We start from the raw sequence: 12,405 nt of genomic DNA, 5'->3' as shown, positions 1-12,405 counted from the left end.
AGACCACAGAGTGGCAAGGTGACATAGTGTGGAGATGGCAGTAGCACCAGCATCAGGAGACCACAGAGTGGCAAGGTAACATACTGTAGAGATGGCAGTAGCAGCAGCATCAGGAGAACACATAGTGGCAAGATGACATAATGTGTAGATGGCAGTAGCAGCAGCAGCATCAGGAGGATACCACAGAGTGGCAAGGTGAAATAGTGGTGAGTTGGCAGCAGCATGAGGACACCACAGAGTGGCAAGGTGACATAATATGGAGATGGCGGCAGCAGCATCAGGATACCACAGGGTGGCAAGGTGACTTAGGCTGGATATAGCAGCAGCATGAGGAGACCACAGAGTGGCAAGGTGACATAATGTGGAGATGTCAGCAGCAGCATCAGGATACCACAGAGTGGCAAGGTGACTTAGTGTGGATATTGCAGCAGCATCAGGATACCACAGAGTGGCAAGGTGACTTAGTGTGGATATAGCAGCAGCATCAGGAGACCACAGAGTGGCAAGGTAACATAGTGTAGAGATGGCAGTAGCAGCAGCAGCATCAGGAGACCACATAGTAGCAAGATGACATAATGTGTAGATTGCAGTAGCAGCAGCAGCATCAGGAGGATACCACAGAGTGGCAAGGTAACATAGTGTGGATATGGTAGCAGCATTAGGAGACCACAGAGTGGCAAGGTGATATAGTTTGGAGGTGGCGGCAGCATCAGGAGGCCACAGAGTGGCAAGGTGACTTAGTGTGGATATGACAGCAGCATGAAGAGACCACAGAGTGGCAAGGTGACACTGACATAGTGTGGAGATGGCAGTAGCAGCAGCAGCAGCATTAGGAGGAAACTACAGAGTGGCAAGGTGACATAGTGTGGATATGGTAGCAGCATGAGAACACAGAGTGGCAAGGTGACATAGTTTGAAGGTAGCGGCAGCATCAGGAGGCCACAGAGTGGCAAGGTGACATAGTGTGGATATGGTAGCAGCATGAGGAGACCACAGAGTGGAAGGTGACATAGTGTGGAGATAGCAGTAGCAGCAGCAGCATCAGGAGGATACCACAGAGTGGCAAGGTGACATAGTGTGGAAATGGCATCAGCATGAGGAGAACACAGAGTGGCAAGGTGACATAGTTTGGAGGTGGCGGCAGCATCAGGAGGCCACAGAGTTGCAAGGTGACATAGTGTGGATATGGTAGCAGCATGAGGAGACCACAGAGTGGTAAGGTGAAATAGTGTGGAGATTGCAGCAGCATCAGGAGACCACAGAGTGGCAAGGTGACATAGTTTAGAGTTGGCATCAGCAGCTGCATCAGGAGACCACAAAGTGACCCGGTAACAGAATGGGGCGGTGGGTGGCATTACCAGTACCCACTGAAGAAGGTGGGTGAAAGAAGGAGCACTTGGCATCAGATGTATGTGCAATGAGCACGACCGTGGTACGGTTAGGCGGACGCCAAAATTATGCAGTGGGTCTGGATATGGGTATAGAAGTCTATTGTTTTTGCTCGTTACGCCAATGCAGCGTGCCCAGGGTACTAATAGAGGGCCCTTTAAGGTGTTGTAACTCACGTACCAGGTGAGGAATGCCAGAGTGGTATAATGTCTCTGTGTAGTAGTAGGTATAGTGTCAACGGTGTCTCCTACCTTGGTACGGCTGGACTCACTTGCAATAAATAAGTGTGTTACTAGTAGGAGTAATTGAGGGTTTTGGTAGCAATGAATGAGATCCAGACTTGGAATATAATTAAACTTGTCTTTACTGGAGGCAGCATTAATCCATATGAGATACAGCAATAGTCTTGGGTCCCAGCAGGTATTGGCAATGTATGACAGGGATCAATATCTCTTCTGCTCCTATCATGTGCCTAGAGAATATGGCAGGAATCTGTCTTCTGCTCTGTCTATCTTCTGCTTGGTATGGGACTGACTAGCTGAGGAGGAATTTGGCTTCTCCTGGTCTCTGGATGTTACTCACAATTAGCTCACAGGGAATGGCTCTTCCTGGAGTTCTGGAGATGGCTGCTTGCTTGTCAACCAGCTGAGGCTGAAGGCTCAGGCAGGGGATGAAGATCCTTGGTCTCAGCCGAGACACGATCCTGGGTTGGGATCCCTAGAACTGGGAGCTCCTACCAGCACAGCCTTCCCCTAGCCGGGGTGGCTGGCACTCTCTAACTATAACTTCCTTCTCCTCCCCATGAGGCAGGACATGGGCCAGCCCACTTCTGCTCAAAGAGGGGGAAACTAAACTGGAATGAACTATTCCAGTCTAGATATGCTAAACTGCACTAAGGCCCTGCTAAAACATTGCTGCCACCTGCTGGTGTACATAGAAATTACAGCAAATTACATGTAACAGGCTTAGAATATGCACATTTGTGAGGAATATTAACCGCCTCACGTCCGCCCATAGGATATAAACGTCCTATGGGTGGACGTCTATTTCTGACAGCACGTTTTAAAACGTCCTGTCAGAAATAGCAGTTGCACGCTAATCGTGCAGCTGCTGATCGGGTTGCCCGCTGTCAGTGACAGCAGGGCAACCCTAAGACAAGGCAGGGACAGTGCCCAGGTGTCCCTGCCTTCACGATCGCTGCAGACACAGCGCTCACCGAGCGCTGTGTCTGCAGAGCAGGAAGCGCTGTGCGCTTCCTGTTCCGGCCCGGCGGTCATGTGACCGCCGTGACCGGAGAGTGCAGGGGCTGTGTGAGGTCTCTCAGAGACCTCGATCAGCCCTGCTGTGAGGCTGTACAGCGCAGGATTGCTGCTGTACAGCCTCTATAGGGGTGCATTTGTCCTGTAACTGGGGCTACTATGTCAGCCCCAGTTACAGGAGAAATCAACTGTGAAAAAAAAAAGAAAAAGTGAAGCAAATGTCCCCCAGAGGTCTTGTATGACCTTATGGGGGACGAAAAGTGTAAAAAAAAATAAAAAAAATAAAGGGTTGAAAAAATAAAATTAAATAAAGTTTCACATGTAAAAAAAAAAAAAGTTCCCAAGTTAGGAATAAAAAAAAAAAAATTAAAATAGAAAAAATAAAGTAAAATAGACATATTTAGTATTGCCGCGTCCGTAAAAACCAGCTCTATAAAAATATCACATGACCTAACCCCTCAGATGAACACCGTAAAAAATAAATAAAAAAAACTGTGTCAAAACAAGCAATTTTTGTCACCTTGCATCACAAAAGGTGCAACACCAAGTGATCAAAAACGCGTATGTCCCACAAAATGGTACCAATAAAACCGTCACCTCATCCCGCAAAAAATGAGCCCCTACATAAGAAAATCTCTCAAAAAATAAAAAAACTATAGCTCTTAGAACATGGAGACACTAAAACATAATTTTTTTGGTTTCAAAAATGCTATTATTGTGTAAAACTTTAATAAATGAGAAAAAGTATACATATTAGGTATCGCCACGTCCGTAACAATCTGCTCTATAAAAATGTCACTTGACTGAACCCCTAAGGTGAACGCTGTAAAAATAAATAAATAGAAACTGTGCTAAAACAACCAATTTTTTGGTCACCTTGCCCCATAAAGTGTTATATTGAATGATCAAAAAATCATATGTACCCAAAAATAGTACTAATAAAACTGGCACCTTATCCCCTAGTTTCCAAAATGGGGTCACTTCTTGGGAGTTTCTACTGTAAGGGTGCATCAGGGGGCTTCAAATGGGACATGGCATCTAAAAACCATGTGGAGTTCCTTTCCTTCTGCGCCCTGCCGTGTGCCCATACAGCAGTTTACGACCACATGTGGGGTGTTTCTGTAAACCGCAGAATCTGGGTAATAAATATTGAGTTTTGTTTGGCTGTTAACCATCGATGTGTTAGAGAAAAAAATTGATTAAAATGGAAAATCGGCCAAAAAAGTGAAATTTAAAAATTTGATCTCCATTTTCCTTTAATTCTTGTGGAACGCCTAAAGGGTTAACAAAGTTTGTAAAATCGGTTTTGAATACCTTGAGGGGTGTAGTTTCTACAATGGGGTCATTTATGGGGGTATCCACTATGTAGGCCCCACAAAGTGACTTCAGACCTGAACTGGTCCTTATAAAGTGGGTTTTGGCAATTTTCTTAAAAATTCGAAGAATTGCTTCTAAACTTCTAAGCCTTCTAACGTCCTAAAAAAATAAAATGACATTTCCAAAATGATGCCAACATAAAGTAGACATATGGGGAATGTTAAATAATAAATATTTTATGAGGTATCACTTTCTGTTTTAAAAGCAGAGAAATTGAAATTTAGAAAATTGCGATTTTTTTAAAATTTTTGGGTAAATTTGGGATTTTTTCATAAATAAAGGTGAAATATTTTGACTCAAATTTATGACTATCATGAAGTACAATGTGTCACGAGAAAACAATCTCTGAATGACTTGGATAAATAAAGGCGTTCCAAAGTTATTACCACATAAAGTGAGATATGTCAGTTTTGCTAAATTTGGCCTGGTCAGGAAGGGGGCAAAGGGCCCAGATGGGAAGTGGTTAAATAAAATCACATTAGATGACAAGGCACATGTTACCAACAAATAGTAGCGGAGAAAAAGAGTTTAGTAACATAACTCTGGGATGTTACATATGGCATCAGGCGGGTTGTAGCAACAGAGTAGTAGCTGAGGCAGGTAGCCAAAAGAAAACGTTCTCTTTTATCAAAGTGTTGGTGTGGCACCATGGATGATCTAGTCTGATGCATCAGGAATTGGTGGTTGGAAATCCTGGCTGATCCACGCCTGATTAATCTTGACAAAGGTCAGTCTCTCCACTTTGTGGGTGGACAGGTGTGTTCTCCTTGCGGTAACTATGCCCCCCCCCCCCCCCCGCACTAAAAACCCGCTCTGATGCCACACTACTGGCCGGGCAGGACAGCTTTTCCAGGGAAAACTCTGCTAGTTGTGGCCACAAATCCAGTTTGGCTACTCAGTAGTCCAGCTGATCTTCGATGTTGGGTGGCAGGGTGCTGTCCAAGTATGCCACCACCTGCTGGTTCAGGTCCTGCTCCAGGTCTACCTGCTGCTGCTGGTGAGTAGTTTCTTCACTATGCAGGTGAAGAAAGCTACTCATCAGTGACTGTACACTCAGGCTGCTGCTGATAGACAGGGCCGGTTCTAGATGAAATGGGGCCCTGGGGCGGAAAACAATAAGGGCACCCCCCCACATGACACTTGCTGACTTTAACGTCACTTGGCAGCAGCACATCTCTCCTCCCCCTCCCCCTCCCAAATGCACATTTCTCCAGTCCAAACAGAACCAGGGCAGGCTAGTACACTGCTGGCACTGGGATGGATGAGATGGTGCCTGGGATGGATCCGATCCAGTTTAATTAACCCCCTAAATGAAAATTTCTCCAGTCCAACTGACTCCAAACACAAACAGAACCATGGCCGCAGGGCGGGCTATTAGTACACTGGGACGGCCCGGACGGGTGAGATGGTGATGGGACTAAATAAGTGAGTGGGAAACTGGGAATAGATGGATCATGGATCCGGTCCAGTTTAATTAACAACAATATAACCAACCTACCAGACAGTAACTGTAACTGTAACTGGTCTGTGACTGTGTTCTGTAGATTGTACACTACTTGGAAGTCAGTGGAACTTGGCTGGCTGCCTTCTGTGGGCGGCGGGCCGCGGGCCTTCCCTGGCCCTGGCAGAGTCAGACTGGGCTGTGGCTGGATGGCTGCCAATGGCGCTTGCTCCTTCTTCAAGACCAAGTTCTCTGCTCTGGGGGGCGAAGTCTGTGGCAACGTCAGCCAGATGCGAGACGTGCCTGCCTGTGCCGTGCATGCCGCTCCAGTCTCGAATCTCTTAAAGAGACAAGCAGAGCAGGCAGAGCGGCCGCCGGCCCGGCGGGGAGGCCCCTCCAGTCCAGTTTAATTGCATTACTCCGTCTCCAGACCGGACCGCCCATGACTCCTGCAGGGTTTTTATTAGCACTGTCTGCAGACAGTGCAGCGCTGTCACACGCTCCTGTCCGTCCCACACAGAACAGAATTATAGATAGTAGTTGCGGGCCGGCACTGGGGGCCCCTAAGGAGTCGGGGGCCCGGGGGCAATTGCCCCCCTTGCCTCTATGGAAGCGCCGGCCCTGCTGATAGAGCTGGTACTGCTCCTGCCACCCCTCCCCAGTAGCCATGGCAGTGGAACGTGAGCACAGAGGGACCCCGGGTCAGACCTGCGAGAGGATGGACGATGGCGCAGAGTGGTAGCGGCCAACTGACTACATAGGATGTCTCTGTAGTAGTTCAGTTTGTCCTCCCTCTCTGTGGGTGTAAAAAAGGCCCCCATTCTGGACCAGTAGCGAGGGTCCAACAAGGTGGAGAGCCAGAAGTCATCCCTCTGCCAAATGGTGAAAATTCGTCTGTAACTATGCAAGCAAGTGAGCATGCATCATGCCATTTGTGCAAGTGAGTCGGAGGGACTCCCTGCCTCCATCTCCACTGCATACTGTGATGGTGTGTCCTGGTCCTCTGTCTCATCTTCCTCATCACCCTGTAGATCCTCTAACTGCTCCTGATCTTCCTCTCCTGTCAGCTGAGTAGAAAAACCACCTCTGTGCTCCAATGTCTTTCTCCCCCTCCTCCTCCTTTCCAGTTCAGCCCCCACAGGACTCATGTGGCCATGAGATCGAGGCGCCACGTCTCCTGTCCCCTGACCAGCCATAGTTACCAGCATCTGTTTCAGGACATGAAGCAGTTGAATGACGTTGTTCATTCCGTAGTCCGGGCGACTGACAAATAACGTGGCCTCCTCAAAGGGCCTGAGCAAATGGCAGGTGTCACGCATAAGCTGCCACTGGCTGACATCGAAGATACACAGTGGAGTACTCCTATCCGCTTGCATCATCAAGAAATCGTTGATGGCCTTTACTCTGTTCGTATAGTTGATCCAACATATGGAGGGTGGAATTCGAACAGGTGGAAAAGTCGCATATCAGCCTATGTTGCGGGATGCCGTTCTGCCACTGCAGCTCAAGGAGGGTGTGCTTTGCGGTGTACAAGTGGCTGAAGTGTATGCAAAGTTTACTGCCCATTTTTGGGATGTCTTGCAGATGGGTGGAAGACTTCAGGAACCGCTTGACAACCAGATTGAACACGTGTGCCATGCAGCGTGCATGGCTCAGCCTTCCTTGACGCAGCACCGACACCATGTTTTTCCCATTGTTGGTCAGCATGGTTCTTATTTTCAGTTGACGCGGAGAAAGCCAGGATTCGATTTCTTGATGCATCACACGGAGCAATTCGTCCCCTGTGTGACTCTGTTCGCCAAGGCAAACCAGGTGAAGAACAGCGTGACACCGCCGAGCCTTGCACATGTGGTATGCTGGAGGGGCACTGTGACTTGTCCCTGCAGCGGAGGCTGAGCACACGGTGGAGGATGAGGACACAGAGGCGGAAATTGTCTCTGGACCAACGGCGTGACAACATGGAGGCGGAAGCGACGTGACCTAGCCAAGTTGCTGGTGTGGCTGTGCAGGAACCACATTCACCCAGTGGGCCGTAAAGAACATGTACTGTTCCTGACCGTAGTTACAGCTCCACACGTCGGCGAGCACTTTGACACGTTGCCGTGCACTTTGGCAGACACCAACAGGCTTAAGGACTGGCCCACCTTCTGTTCGACATATTTGTGCAGGGTTAATACTGCCTTTTTCGCTAAGAAATTACGGCTTGGGACTCTCCACCTCGGCTCGGCACAAGCATTCAGTTCTCGGAAAGGTGCAAAGTCCACCACTTGGAAAGGGAGGGACTGCAGAACCAGAAACTTGGACAGGAGCACATTCAGCTTCTGCGCCGTTGGATGCATGCACGCATACTGCTGTCTCTTGGGAATCGCTTCTGTGATCGATTGCTGACGGAATGACTGACGAAGAGTAGGAGGAGGAGGAGGAGCATCTGGACCAGCAGAAGATGGGAATGACAGCTCCCTTCGGCTGAGGTGGTGGAGCCTTAACTGGCTGAAACCGGGTGCGTGCCACTGGTTGGTGCCGCGGTAGCCATGCTACCACGCAGCTGGATTAGCCGCTGCCTCACAGGCAAGCTGCCACCCTCTTCTCCTGATGATGATGAAGCCTCTTCTGCACCCGGCTCCCAAGTGCGATCGGCTTTATCATCATCAAGTAGTGTCTGCACGTCACTGATGTCCTCCTCAACGGTCTCTGGGTCAGGAGCCTGACCGCTCGCAACACAAGCTCCTGCGCCACTCTCCTCATCACTACTTGCCCGCCTAGCGGTGGAAGCAGCAGATGTCTCCTCCAGATCTTGGCTGGGAAGTAGCTGCTGACTGTCCTCTAGCAGCTCGTCCTCACTGTATAGTGTAGCTGAGCCCACAGCATACAATACTTCTGTGGCTGAGGGAAAAGCAAAGGACAGAGGCAGGTTGAGGACAGGTGAAGGCACAGGGCCTGCTAATGGGCCATGCCAACTAAGGGTTGTGTCTGATGAACCCACAGACTGTTGGCTGGGGGCGTCTGATGTCACTAGGGATGACGTGGATGACCAAGTTAACCAATCAAGAACCGTTGGGTTGCTGGTCAAGACACGACCGCTGCTACTCCTGCTGCCACGCCCCCTTACTCTGCTGCGACCTCTGCTTGCACCCGAAACATTCAGGCCTCTGCCACTCCTCTGTGCATGGTTTGACATACTTGTAGCTGAACTACACAATTTAAACAGAAATTAAAACACCCCTAAAAGTGACGAATATATTTTTCTTTTTGTACTAAAATAGTCCACTAAACTCTTCCACCACAATTAATTGCAGAAATGCACTAAGAATATATTTTTCTTGTTGTACTGAAATAAGACCCTATACACTTTGACCAGAAAAAGCTCAAAGAGTGAAGTGCGTATATATTTTTCTAGTAGTACTGAAATAGGCCCCTATACGCTTTAACCAGAAAAAACTTAAAGGGAACCTGTCATCAACTTTATGCTGACCTCACTGAGGGCAGTATAACATAGTGACAGAAATGCTGATTTGAGCGGTGTGTCACTCATGAGCTAAAAGTAAGTGGTTGCTGAGAGCCAGCATCATAATCATTGCAGCCCAGGCCTTGAAAAGAGTCAAATCTACCTGAGAAGAGTCATGGGTATTCCTAATCTACTGCACTCTCGCCCATCTGCTGATGGTTGGCAGTTCCCTCCTAGAGAGAAAGGGAGAAAACTCGGTAGAGCAGGAATTTATTAATAACCATGACTCTTCTCAGGTGGCCGTGACTCTTTTCTAGGCCCAGTCTGCAATGATTGTGATGCTGGTTCTCGGCAACCACTTACTTTTAACTTATAAATGACAGACCGCTGAAATCAACTCACCTGTCTTTACTTTATGCTGCTGTTAGTATGGGCAGCATAAAGTTGATGAAGGGTTCCCTTTAAAGAGTGATGTGCATATATATACTTTCACCAGAAATAACTGCAACAGTGCAATGCGTACATATCTTTCTTTTTTTACTGAAATACGCCCCTATACGGTTTCAACAGAAATACTGTAACTGCAGAAGTGAACTAAGAATATATTATTCTTGTTCTACTGAAATACGCTTTCAACAGAAATAACTGCTACAGTGCAATGCGTATATATTTTTCTTTTTTTACTGAAATACACCCCTATATGCTTTCACCAGAGATAACTGCAGCAGTGCAGTGTGTATACATTTTTCTTGTTGTACTGAAATATGCCCCTATACGCTTTCAATTGAAATAACTGCAGCAGTGCAGGGCGTATGTATTTTCCTTTTTATTACTGAAATACGCCCCTATATGCTTTCACCACAAATTACCGCAACAGTGCAGTGCGTAAATATTTTTCTTTTTGTACTGAAATATGCCCCTATACGCTTTCAACAGAAATAACTGCAGAACTGAACTGAGAATATATTTTTCTTGTTGTACTGAACTATGCCCCTATATGCTTCAACAGAAATAACTGCAAGAGTGCAGTGAGTATATATTTTTCTTTTTTCACTGTAACACGCCCCAATACGCTTTAAACAGAAAAAACTGCAACAGTACAGTGCATATATATTTTTCTTGTTGGACTGAAATAGGCCACTATATACCTTGACCAGAAAGCAATCAAAGAGTGAAGTGCGTATATATTTTTCTTGTAGTTCATAAATACCCCCCTATACGCTTTCAACAGAAATAACTGCGGAATTGAACTAAGAATATATTTTTCCTATTGTACTGAACTACGCCCTTATATGCTTTCACCAGAAATAACTGCAACAGTGCAGTGCGTATATATTTTTCTCTTTTTAATTAAAAATACGCCCCTATACGCTTTCACCAGAAATAACTGCAAAAGTGAACTGATAATATATTTTTCTTGTTGTACTGAACTATGCCCCTTTACTCTTTCACCAGAAATAACTGCAACAGTGCAGTGCGTATATATTTTTCTTGTTGTACTGAAATACGCCCCTATACACTTTCAACAGAAATAATTGCAAAAGTGAACTGATAATATATTTTTCTTGTTGTACTGAACTATGCCCCTTTACTCTTTCACCAGAAATAACTGCAACAGTGCAGTGCGTATATATTTTTCTTGTTGTACTGAAATACACCCCTATACGCTTTCAACAGAAATAACTGCAGAAGTGAAATGCGAATATATTTTTCTTGTCATACTGAATAAGATACTAAGATATAAGCCACTAAAGGCTTTTCAACATAGCACTTGCAGCCCAATAACATAAAGCTGTCTAATGACTATTTGGATCCCCAAATAATCGTTCCCTGTACTTGTAAATCACTTTCCTATCAATGAACCTAGCGCCTTCTGACATCTCTCCCTGCACTAAGATGCTGTTAAATGATTCCTATCCTTTCCCTGCACTTATAAATCGTTTTTTCTGTCTTTTTTTTTCACAATCGTTTTTCCACTTACTGTCCCTAGCTCCTTCACACATCTGTTCCTGCACTCTGAACGCTGGAAAATGGCAGAATCTAAAATGGCTGCCTTATTTATAGCGCTGTGACATCACAGGGCTGGCTGGCTGCTGATTGGCTGCATGCAGGCATGTCAATCTGGGTGATCCCGCCTTCCCAGAGTTTCTTGCCCCATGTCCTCAGTCCCCACACGTGTAGCTGCCATTTTAGGAAAATTGTCATTCGTTACCATGAATTCCACTTCGTCAGCTTCAATTCGCTCATCTCTAGTTAATATCCGTGTGGGTGCAAGGCAGGGTATGTGATGGGAGTGCACTGGCCAGCATGTGGTGTTAAGAGAGTCAGAGACCAGGACAGATTGAACTCAACAATAGTCTCTGTTTATTGTGCCCAGGATAGAAGTTGAAGTACATCTAGCTAATCTCTTTACACAGTGTAATCTCCTCCCAGATGTCCAAGCATGAGCTAAGCAGATAAGTATGGCAATGGCCCTCAGATTACTATGACTAAAATATCTGACACAGAACCTCTGGCTAATAGCTGTGTTCTGGAAACCGTGGTTGTAGTCTCCACTATTCTAGGGTGCATATGGTATCTTAACTTGTTTACCCTTTGCAGCAGCAGGGTCTGGAATGCTTTAGGCTGAGTTACCTTACTGTCTCTCTCTCTCTCTCTCTCTCTCTCTCTCTCTCTCTTATCATGCAGAACCTCCTCCTCTAGTTCATTCTTGCTTTCATCTCCTGGAGAATGTGGAGTGTTGGAGGCTCCAGGACTTGAAGCTGGAGTCTGGAGTAGAGGAGCACATGGAGTCTGCTCCCTTCCTCCTGCCTCTTTAAAGCTACTCTAACAGTAATCGTTTAGAACTAGGTGGTGGCTCCTGCCCATATCCTAAGCTCCAGAGAGGGCCAGACCAGGATTGTTAGTTCTGGCCGCAACTAGATCCTGCTTGAACATGCTGGATGTAAGGTGTATTAGATTAACATTACATTACCCCCTGTACTGGGGTACTGCATTTGCACATCTAGGAATATTCTGTCATTCTTCTCTGCAGATTCTCTCAAGCTCAAGGTTGGATGGGGACCATCAGTGGGCAGCTATTTTCAGGTTTCTCCAGATATGTTAATTTGGGTTAAAGCAAAGGCTCTGGCTGGGCCACTCAAAGACATTCACAAAGTTGTCCTTAAGGCACTACTGTGTTGTCTTGTTAGGGTCATTGTTTTGTTGGAAGGTGAACCCTTGGCTCAGTTTACAGGCCAGCGCTCTGGATTAGGTTTTCATTAAGAATACTTCTGCACTTTGTTCCATTCAGCTTTCTCTCAACACTGTCCCAGCCTCCTAAAACCAACCACACAGCATAATGTTGCCACCACCGTGTTTCACTGTAGGGATGGTATTAGAAAGGTGATAAGCAGTGCTTAGTTTCCTCCAGACATGACACTTAGAATTGAGACCAAGAAGTTCAATCTTGGTTTCATCAGAGAATCTTATTTCACACAGTCTAAGAAACCTTT

Source organism: Bufo bufo, chromosome 1 (genome assembly GCF_905171765.1).
Source record: "Bufo bufo chromosome 1, aBufBuf1.1, whole genome shotgun sequence".
Lineage (NCBI taxonomy): Eukaryota > Metazoa > Chordata > Amphibia > Anura > Bufonidae > Bufo > Bufo bufo.
The sequence above is the reverse complement of the archived record's forward strand: the minus strand, read 5'-3'. Positions refer to the sequence as shown.